This window comes from Raphanus sativus, chromosome 3, assembly GCF_000801105.2.
Source record: "Raphanus sativus cultivar WK10039 chromosome 3, ASM80110v3, whole genome shotgun sequence".
In the NCBI taxonomy this organism is placed as follows: domain Eukaryota; kingdom Viridiplantae; phylum Streptophyta; class Magnoliopsida; order Brassicales; family Brassicaceae; genus Raphanus; species Raphanus sativus.
In genome coordinates this window covers 17,025,571-17,037,366 of record NC_079513.1, presented here as the reverse complement: position 1 = coordinate 17,037,366, position 11,796 = coordinate 17,025,571, and the positions used below count along the sequence as shown (strand labels likewise).

General features: G+C 27.1%; 1 long non-coding RNA gene across 1 annotated transcript; it reads left to right on the top strand.

Moving 5' to 3' along the window:
* The first annotated feature begins 6,774 nt into the window (after positions 1-6,774).
* On the top strand, positions 6,775-7,648 carry LOC108846368 (uncharacterized). The gene is made up of 2 exons (XR_001948639.2): positions 6,775-7,156; positions 7,287-7,648. It is a non-coding gene; the product is annotated as an uncharacterized LOC108846368 (long non-coding RNA).
* Positions 7,649-11,796: the final 4,148 nt, after the last annotated feature.

The window sequence follows — 11,796 nt, the reverse complement described above, 5'->3', positions numbered from 1 at the left end:
TTTATAAAGATTTATGAAACTATTTATAAGGATTCTAAACTTCTGAGAAATAATTCATAAAATTTAAAATTTGCAAATATTTTATGTATTATTTATAATTGTATAGATTCTTTTCTGAGAAGTTTTAAATGTTATCAAATCAGAATCAATCGCAAAGTATTATTTTCTTACAAGTTCATCATTTTCAAAATCTCAAAAAAAATGTTTTGATTTTATCTAAAAGAAAGTAACCAGAAATTACATCAATTATAAAAATCCAAGGAATATTATGAATAAAAGTGTATTCCTAGATTTATGAGTTTTTTATATTATTAACTTTTTATTAAATCAACAGAATTCACATATATATTGTTGTGTTTATAATATTATTAAACCCAACTATACATTTATTACTATGTTTAAAATTAGCTACCAAAAATTCACTTTCGATTTTAAAATATTAAAATATATTATCGTAGGTCAAAACACAAAATATTATATTATATCAAAATTTGTACCCGCAAATTTGTAGACATCCACCTAGTATTCTATTAAAATATGATCATTACCTATTAATAAATGTTATATCTAACTATTTATTTTCTTTATTTAAAGAACTACTTATTATTTTTTATATAATTGTATCTAATTTTATTTAAACACTAATACCACATTATTATAAAAACAGCCGTACATACTACTTATTACTAATATCCAACTATTTATTTTCTTTATTTAAAGAACTACTTATTATTTTTTATATAATTGTATCTAATTTTATTTAAACTCTAATACCACATTATTATAAAAACGGCCGTACATACTACTTATTACTAATATACATTTTTTGTAACATTTACTTTAGTTCCAAAACTTTCGGAACCCACCTCTACGGTTAGAGAGAAGTATTTAAGTGGCAAAATAAATACTGGTCGACCAATAACGTATATATGCTAAATAATCATATTAACTCATTCAAACATAGTTCTCTTATTAATTCTTCTACAAATACATTTACCACTCATATAATGATCTTCTGTAAATACGTGGGACTCAAAATATTTATCCTTTTCAGAACATTACAACCAATTCTTCTAGCTATTATTTATAATTCTTTGGTTTCATGTCTTTAGTTTTATAATTAACCGATCAAATGTTAAAGTTTTGTTTTTTCATTTTTCAACAACATTTTGTTCGTTTTTTGGTGCTAGTTGGGTTTAATATTGGTTTTCGGATATAACACTTTAAAAATTCATTCGAATATATAGATCATGTCTAATAAAATATGAGATTTTAATTTTTGGGTCGATTCCGAGTCGGGTTTTAGGGGTACAAATATTTTTGAATAATTATATTAGGTAACTACTAAGAAAATATAATATATTGCAAAATTTATGAATGAAGTTTTAAAATAATTTTTGAAATACATATAGCACAAGTATATAGTTATGCAACTTGATATATTTAGTATATTTAGTATAGTTACCAAAAATTATATTAAATTAAAATTAATATTAATAAAAATAAAATATAATTAAAAAAATATAAATATAAAAATTAAATTTCCAAAAATTAAAACAAATATATATATATCCGTCGTTTGAAATGCCGAGTCAGAATTTAATAGTAGCATCAAAAGTAGAAAGCGATAGCGAAAATTTTGTCGAGCTGTCAGCAACCTGATCTCGCGCTTCGCGTATGCAATATGTTAGAAATTTTTTCTTTAACAAAGAAAAAAACGTGTACAAAATTTTAATATTCCCTCCATTTTAAAATGTATGATGCTTTATATATATATATATATATATATATATATATATATGTATATATATATATAACTATTAAAAAGTTATTTTTGTCTAGAAATATCATTAAATATAAATTAAAAACTATTTAACCAAGTACATAACAGAAAAAATATTATTGACTATACAATTTTTAATAAAGTTAAAAGTTAGCTAAAAATGAAAATATCTTACATATTAAAACATTAAAAACTTACATCAAAAATGGACGGAACATGATTTTTTATCAGCGAAAAGTTAATATGAGTGATCCAAAAATCTGATCATGTCATAATAATGCCATCATGTCTAAATGTTCCATGTAATTTTTTCCCCTTTTGTATTATTTATTCTTTAGAATTTAGCTTTGAATTTTCTTACAAAATTGGACTCTTGAAGAACCAAAGTAAGGGAAAAAATAGGTTCCTTTTAAACGATATTTTGTTGTTCATAATATTTTGGTGTAATTGTTCTTCATACTTGGTTCATCACAACTATAACATTAATACATTATTGTCATGGTCGTTAACTCAAGGGGTGCCAATGTCAAGGTTGGTTCCAGTTTGATGATCAAGAGTACGGCTACATATGTCAAATTTGCTTCCTTACTAAACAACTACCTACTTTTACAGAATTGATAAAACAACTATATTCACACAAAAACTTCAAAACATTTTAGCAAATAATGATACTGCTTTTTAGCAATAACTATCCACATCAAATTAATAAATCATTAAGATTATTTCCAACTAGTCTGCCAAATCTTATCATATACTAACAAGAGATTTACGAGAGTTTGTGAGCAGATATGCAGACAACGTGAATTATTTATGATTAGAATATCAAATTATGAATATACGGTATAGTGATCTTCCGTCTTATTAGTACACTCTATAGATAATTTTTTATCCTTTTCTTTTAGATGCGAAAACTGCTCCCACTTGCATTTTTTATGAAATATTTAAAAATTGCATGCTCTTTGCTTAGAATCATTCAACCAATCGTTAATCGAAGACTGACTATATATGGTACAATCATATCCACCTCCGTCATCTATTATATGGGAATAGGGGATTTCAAATCTATATGGATGACAAAAGATGTCTCAATCACACTAATTTAAATAAAAATCCAGACTTTATAAAGTAACGCAATTAATATTCTTCCATCGAAACTTGTCAAAGATATATCGTATGACAGCTGCTCTGAAGATCTATCCGAAATATTAGAACCAAGTAACTACGTGTAGCATAATTCAATCATGATTTGTTTCAACAACATGCATTATATAGACTAGAGTTTTAATATAGATAGAAAAAGATTAATAACCCTTATTCAAAGCTAGACTACATATAATGGTTACTTTAATGATGTTTTGAGTCATTAAATTCAATTTTTCGAGCCGTTGTCTTTTTGATACCGGTTGAGAGAGTCGGACCAAGATTGCGCTTCAACAAAATTACTAGCATATTTTCCGTATATAATATTATAAAATAACTTTACCGTCAATTTTCTATTCTTGTTCAACCGACAAATGGTATCTTGATCTCTACTAAAATGGATCTAGACTAACCAGTGTTAATAACCTACGTTTTCGACTCACATATCAGTCTTTTATCTCTGACGATGTCAAAATGTTAATTTCTCGATAGCTGGGACTCAAACCTTTTTTACTATTTGTTTATTTAAATTCTCACTATATATTGTGCATGCATCATTATAGATGTGTTATTTTATATAGTCTGGATTAAGGGAATGAGGAAAGAGTTGCACAAAAAGGGAATGAGGAAAGAATGTCTCCTTTGAGTGGAGAGGAAACTGACAAAAAGTGTGGCATTGCCTCTCTGTAAAAGAGACCTATCATTATTGGGCTATATTAATAAATGAATTATTGAATATGTTCAAAATAATGAATTTTTTTCTTTCTGAATACTAATAGATCGAATGATAAGTACCAGTGAAAGAATATTGGATCGATAATTTAATTATTAAGGAAATTATATGTAGCATAGAATGTATATCTAAACAAACTAAAGAGACATCAATATGCGGTGTTACAAAAAAAAAAAAAAAAAAAAAAAGAGACATCAATATGCGACAACAAAGCTGGAACTGAGTCATTTTAGGAAAAATGAGCATTTAATAGGGTATTTGACAGAATGAAGTAAACAAATTTTCTACAGCTGAATATGTACGAAGGTACGGGAAAATTATCTGAGATGCATTTGACTGAGCGATACATATTATTATACTCCCTCTGTTTTTAAAAGATGCATGTTCTGGAAAAAATATTTGTTTTCAAAAAGATGTATTTTTTATGTTTTCTATATAAAAATTGCAAATTTTAATAAAATTAATTGAATTTATTGAAATACTATTGGTTAAAATGCATTGAAATTGGTAATTTCTAAAAACAATGCATGATTAATGTGTTTTCTTAATATGTGTGAAAACTCCAAAACATATATCTTTTAAAAACAGAGGGAGTATGAATTATGAAGTTCAGTTATTCAATTAAAAACTTAACTACATTGGGAAACCTGAACTCGTTTTCAAAATATGTTGTACCCGAAATATAAAATTTTCTATTTTAAAGAAAAAATTCTCAAACCCTCTAATTAGTACATTTATACGTAAATTATAGCACGCACACATATATATAAGTTAAAGGGTGACGAAGTTTTCAACTGTAAATAAATTTATAGAGGATTTGCCAAAAGAGATCTTCGGAGTCGTAGCCGACATCAAAGTTCTCGCAGCTTCGTTTCAATCAATCTCCTTCTTCTCTATCTCTCGCTCACGAAACCTGGAAGCGGATGGTCTTTGCAAATCAGTTTTGCACAACCCATCCTCTGCTTTGGGCTTTCCTTTGGGCTGTAACATTTCACGTTTGGGCTTGTACTGGGCTGGACCCTAAAACTCTTTCTTTTTTTAAGGAAATTCGGTTGATCAAAAAAAAAAAAAAAAAGGATTTGCCAATAGTACCACAAAAGGAGTGAAGAAGTAATGGTTGATTTCCAATCTTAGATTGTTCCTAATGTATCCCAAAGCCCAACCACATCCTTACATTCTAAGTAGATATTTCATGGATCGATTAGAGGCTGGTAAATGGATTCAGATGGTTCATGTGTAATTATTTGGGACACTGCACAACTGGAGTTAACTCATGTAGACAGAGCTTCTCAGTTCATATGCATACATAGATCAATAGGGGTGGGCATAAATACTTGACATTTAGCTTTTACTCGTTATTTGTTTCACATATTCATTTTGTGAAAGAAACTATTTGGTGTTGTTAAGATAAATAACAAATACAAACAATTTGAATACTTGTAAGTACATGTCAAATAGCAAGTATTAAAAAAAAATATCGACTCATTTTATTTCACTTGTTACTCGTTATATATATATATATGAATCACATTACAACATACATAAACTTTTAAGTATTATTAATATCATCAACGTCTTTCTAACAGTCAAAACCGTGTTAGAGAATTCGACAACATCCAATGTAAAATCTTTGAAAAACGGGCTATAACACAAACTGAAAAAATCAAACATCAAAAGTAGGACATAACATACAAATAATTACAAAGTAACTTGTAAATAGTTTACAAGTAACAAGTAATAAGATGAAACAAGTAATTTGCAATCCCCTAGTTTATATTTGAGAAGTGATTTTGACATGTGTCATCACCATATTAATTTTGAAAGAAAAATTATGACATGGCACACCAACATTGATGACATGGCTTGAAATAAATTATGACATGGATATTTATATTTAGTGTTGATTTATATTTAAGATAATTTTTTAAAAATATGGTAATAACTTAAAGATAATTATGACATATTTACATTTAATATTGATTTATATTTAAGGTAAGTTTTTAAAATATGGCAATAATTTATATATCATAATTAATATAAAAATAAATAATAAATTAAATAGAAATATAATAATAATTAAAATTTCGAAATATTATTTAGCTATATTTTTATAAGTATATAATTTATTACTAAAAACAATTCTTCAAAATACTATGCATTTAAAAAAAATATAATTTTCTTTAAATAGTGACATAGACATTTACATTTATTGTTGATTTGTATTTTTAGTAAATTTTTAAAATATGGTAATAACTCATAGATCATCATTAATTTAGCATAAATAATATAATGTTATAAATAGAAATATAATATTATTTTGGATTTTTCAAAATTTAATTATATCTTATAATTATTATTAGTAAAACAATTCTTCAAAATTATACAGTTTTTAAATATAATTTTCTAATCCAATACTATTAGTTTATTTTTAATATCCATAAATTTTAGAAAATTATTTAGTTTTATGTTTTGATAATTATACACTTAACAAAATTTTCTCTTACATTTACAAAATTTGATTGAATATATTTAGAAAAAGATATACATATATATTACTATATATACATTGAATAAAAATATTTGTTTTAATCTTAAAGTTTTACATATGATTAAATTAAGATTATATATTGTAAGCAAATAATAAAATCAAAAATTAACAAAATAAAAATTAATAAATTTGTATTTTAAAATAAATTATATTTTAAAACTTTTATTTCTGCACATGGTGCAGGAAAACACCTAGTATGGTGTTATTTAGCAAGTAATTGAAATTGTAAGTATTCGTTTTTAATAAGTCAAATATAAATCCAAATTTCTATTATTCGCACAAAGCAAACCAAATACTAAGTATAGCAAAAATATCAAGCATTTACATAGATGGATTCTTTTAGGTTATGTCATACTTATACTATATGCATATTACATCAATTCAGTTTAAGACGGATTGCTGGGATTTACTAAACTTATTTGGCTGGTTTTTGTAATTGATAATAAAATAATGGAAATTGGACACGAAAAACTAAAAATTATACTTTATTATTTAAGTAAAAAAAGTTGAATGATATTAAACATATCTTGTCGGACTCTATTATTTGCCAAAATATCTTTATTTGCCAAAATATCTTTTAAATAACTGCTAAGACCGTTTTTTCTCTTCTTTTCTATTTTTTTTTCTCATCCTCCTAGATCACTAATTCTCGCAACCATGCCTCTAACTTCATTCTTTGTATTTGCTTTTGATCTTTAAAAGAAGCTTGTAACTATCATTGCATCAGTGCTGACTTGGGCTGTTATGAAGATCTGCTGGTGAAGAATAACGATGGGTTGAATATGTGTCTCCATGATGGAAAAAGAAGAAGAGATGAAAAAAATGGTTCACTGACTATGGAATAACGACGGTGGACCGGAAAATGTGTGTCGGGAGAGATGAAGAAGATGCATGGTGGACTTGCCGATCCAGATTTGAAGCTTGCATAGGAAGCAAAGCTCGCCACCATAAGGTCATATTTCCGATTATAGTGATGTCAGTTTCCTTAGTGTTCCTGACATGTAATATATTAAGAATAACTTCTTATATGATTTTTCTAACTCATATATGATCAATATCCTTCTTTCAAAAATCCATCTCAGAACTGTGTTCTTCTCGCCTTTGCTCCGATCTGGTTCTGATGATCGTATCACCATCGCAGCCATTGTTTGAACCGAGTTTGGTCATATTCCAATAAAAGGGACAAAATTCGTCGGCGGGTTAGTTAGAAAGCGTTTATTAGATCGAAAAGGTGTTTTATCGATTACAAATAAAGGAAATAGACGGTGGAAACAAGCCAAGCTAGCGCTCTGAGAGCTTGTCGGAAAAATACAAAATACAAGTCGACAAGAATACAAAGTTTGTAAACTCTAATTCTAACCGCCAAGTATGTGTTTTGATGTTCGGATCCCCTTCTTGTTGTCTCCTCTTCTCTTTATATAGCAGGCCTGCACCTCTTTTTATCTTAGGTCGATCGTCTTGCCCTAATGAGACTTTAGCTCGTCGGGTCAAGTAGGATACTTTTAGTCGCTTTAAGCGGGCCAAAAGCAGTCCTGAACCGAGCTGATAGACTACCTTGAGACCTGTCGAGCCGAGCTGATATTATCGGTTTCGATGGGCGAGACCTGCTATCTTATGGATCTTGTGGAGAGATGTAATCCATCTCCTACAGCCATTCTACTCGGATCCACCATCAAAGTCGTTGCTCACCATGACCCCGCACCACTTGCAGCGTCTTATCTTAATTTAATCGTCTCTACTGTTTTTTCATCACAGTATCACAATAGTAATCGTACGTCCCTTGTCCTCGTCCTCAGGCCCGACCCATACCATAGGTCAAATAAACAATAGTTTAGGGTCCAAATGTATTTTCGGGTATTTTAGATTAAGAATTTTTTTTTTAATTTATACATATAAAATATAATAGGAAAATGGCACAAAAATTTTAAATTGAGTGAGAACGTCAACAGTTTCGGACCGTCGCTGCGTGTGGGCTTCCATTTTTTTTTTTTTGTGGGTTTCCATCTTTACCTTTCACGTACTTACTCCTCTCTCTATAAGGCTGCTCAGATGTCTTGTTAGCTTTTAAGTCTTGGTAAAAAGGTGATGAAGATACTTACGTTTATACACACATGTGCAACACACAAACCCTTGCTGCTTTATGATTTGTCCCTTAATGAGCTTTAATTGGCTTTAATGACTTGGCTACAAAATTCTTTAAACCCGTTTTATGATTTGTCTCCATTTGATGCGGAACCCATTAAATGGCTGTAAAATATATATATACAAAACGCATTCGTTTTGAATCAGAGCAAATTGTGATCATTCATCACTAGTCCAAATTTCGTATCTTTCTCAGTACTAATGTCAGTACTTTCGATCATTGTTAAATTTACCTGTAAGATCCATTCAACTCATGAAAACTCCCCTGCAATATAACCTCCAACAAAAGTTGAATGTCAAATTAAAACTACTTTCGTCAAGTAGATTAGTTTAAAATCTACTTTAATCAAACACATTAGTTATCAAAATCTGAAAAAATTTCTTTAACTTTGACTAACATGGGTCTAAAATTAGTATTTTGGGCCCCGAAGGACCAACAATTAGTCTTGTAGCCCACTTCGGCAATACAATTCACTCGGGAAAAGTTACGATCATATAACTAATGTGGAACTGGAAGTGGTGGAATCCACATCATCGTTTTTTTTTGTGTAACCCACACCATCGCTTAACCTTTCGTTTTATAGTCTAAAAACATGTTTTCATTTTTCGATATATTTACTTAGTGGGAATCTAAAGAATCCTATTAAACTGTAGACCAATAAGGGGACAAAGTGGAAGATAGTTAACTATTCCCTATTCTACACGCACTCAACTGCCCACAAATATAACTTGATTAGAGAAACGTTAGTAAATCATGCCGGCATTTTTTATACATAACTTACCATTCATATAGATTTCTATCAGAAATATCTCTTTAATATGTAACATATGTACCATATCATAACTTACAGTAAAAACTCTATAAACTAATAATGTTAGAACTATTATATTTTATTAATTTATAGAGTTATTAATTTATAAGAAAATTAATATCTTTTATTTAAATATATATTTTTAAAGTAAAAAGTATTTTATTTTGTGTACATAAATTAATTAAAACTTTTAAATTTGACATTCATTCTATTTTTATTATATTATTTAATATATATAAATTATGTTTCATAGAGTCTAAATGTGGTTTTAGATATAGTTTTATTAAATTTCATTAAAACATACTAGATGTTAAGAAAATATAAAGATAATTCTATTTTGAATATAAAAATAACATAATAGTTTGTTTGTATATATAAATAAAATGTATATACATAATAATTATTAATTTATAATTTTAATGTAATTATACATTTACATAGGATTTTTTAAAAATATATTATTTATTATTTTATTAATTTGTGTTATATTTTGAATCTATTCAATTTGGAATTGGAAATTTTTATTAATTTAAATATTCATTAATTTATTGAGTATTATTTTATAAAGTTTTCACTGTATCTATTTTTTAATTATCTACTTTGTCTTCTTTACATGTGTACCGTTTTCAATCACTAAACCCAAACTTAAATATAAACTATAATATATATATATATATATATATATATATATATATATATAAATGTTAAATAATATCTTGTAGTATTATATTATACTATATAAAATGGAAAATAGAATATACTTGTGAAATAAAGTCATTTATGTGGATATGGTTAAAAAATGATAAAACCGTGAAATCGAACTTTTTTGTCAAAACTGAAATTGTTGTATTGTTGTATTTGTATTACTAGATTTATAAATTAAAATTCAAATTTTTCTTATATTATCCATTATGAACCCCATGATAGTCCATGCAAACATGGATGTTAGTGGATCTGGTACTTAATGAACATGATTCATAATAGATATGGTCACTCTCTACTTTCTGTTCACAAACAATAAATGGACAAACGGATATGGGTTAATGAACGACGACAACCTAGTTTACAGCTCTAAAGCTAATTGTGTCGGTTTGATTAACGCATAAACCAATATTCATATCAATATCAATGATATAACTTCAAAATATAGTATATGCATATTCACTATACAATCAAATTATATTCTACATCTACATTTGTTAAATAAAAAAAATATTTTATTTTATATTATAAAAACTTTGAACCAAAAATATGCACTATAATTATTAAAATTAATATATATACACATAAATTTATAATTGTTATACTTTTTTTTTGAAAAGGAATAATTGTTATACTTAGTTATACAAATGACTTTATAACACTTGAAACCGAATTTATCTTCTCCAAACTCTCACAACTGTATCCCGTAATCGTTGTATTTCACCCGATGAATGCCTTAAAGATCATTTTATACCATTTATAACTGAGAAACGGAGACTATGTGACTTTACTAATTAATTTTTCCATTCAAGAAGTTTAGTTATTTTAATAATTTAATCATCGTTTAGCGAAAACGAAACTATGTATATATGACTAACAACAAAACTTTATATATTTTGTTTAATAAATAATTCAAATAAGATTAGCTTTTGATTTAAATGATGGTGACTACTCGATATATAATCAGTCTAAAAACACATTTCTTTACTTTCCTAAAAACATGATGGAGATGATTAGTTGGACCGTAGCTATAGAATCTAATTGGTAGAATTTTTATGTATTAATGTAGCTGTAAAAATTAAATGAAAAAATGATTAAAAAAATATTTTCAAATATTTTTTTTTACTTTAGAAATAAAAACTCTTACAATCATTTTTTTATTTTTTGAATTTACATTAGAAAACTAATTAAATCATGATTAGTAATTTATATAGTTATAAATAAATATTAAAGTTAGAGTCACTAGTTAATGTCCACCCAATCATTTCAATATTCTCCGTAAGCTTCTCGTAAAGCCAAATAAGTTGATAATTTGGGATAAATATAATACTTTGTTAAAATTTGAATAACTCCAAATAAATATATATATAGTTTCAAAATGAATGAAATTGTTTCTTTTATAGGCTGTATACTTAAATGGAAAACCTGATCAGCCTTTTATTTTTGTTCATTGTTACCTTTCTTATGACTTATATAACAAACCTGTCCTACCGCATTTCACAATCACAAAAGTAATGCTCACATGCATGTGCTCATCGATATATCTCACATACAGTCGGTTATATTAATGTTTTTTTTTGACAAAAGTTATATTAATGTTCTGCACAGTATTTTGTTATACATCAGGCATTCTTTTCTCACAAGTCATGGTTCGTAGAAAATAGTTGAGCTCTAAACTAGTTACATTTGTTTGTTTATATCATTTATTAAAATACAACTTCGAGTATCTACAAGTGAAAATCATATTGCGTATGTATATTATTTCTAGACAGATCTGAAAACTTTTTAAAGGACACGTAAGTTAAATATTTCTCCTTTATTGAATGTAAAGATTAAAAATCGTCTACGCAGTGGATAATGATAAGTCTTTGGATAGTTCGTTCAATCAATCAGTAAAGAAACACAATTAGGTGCACACACAAAAAAACACAGTTAG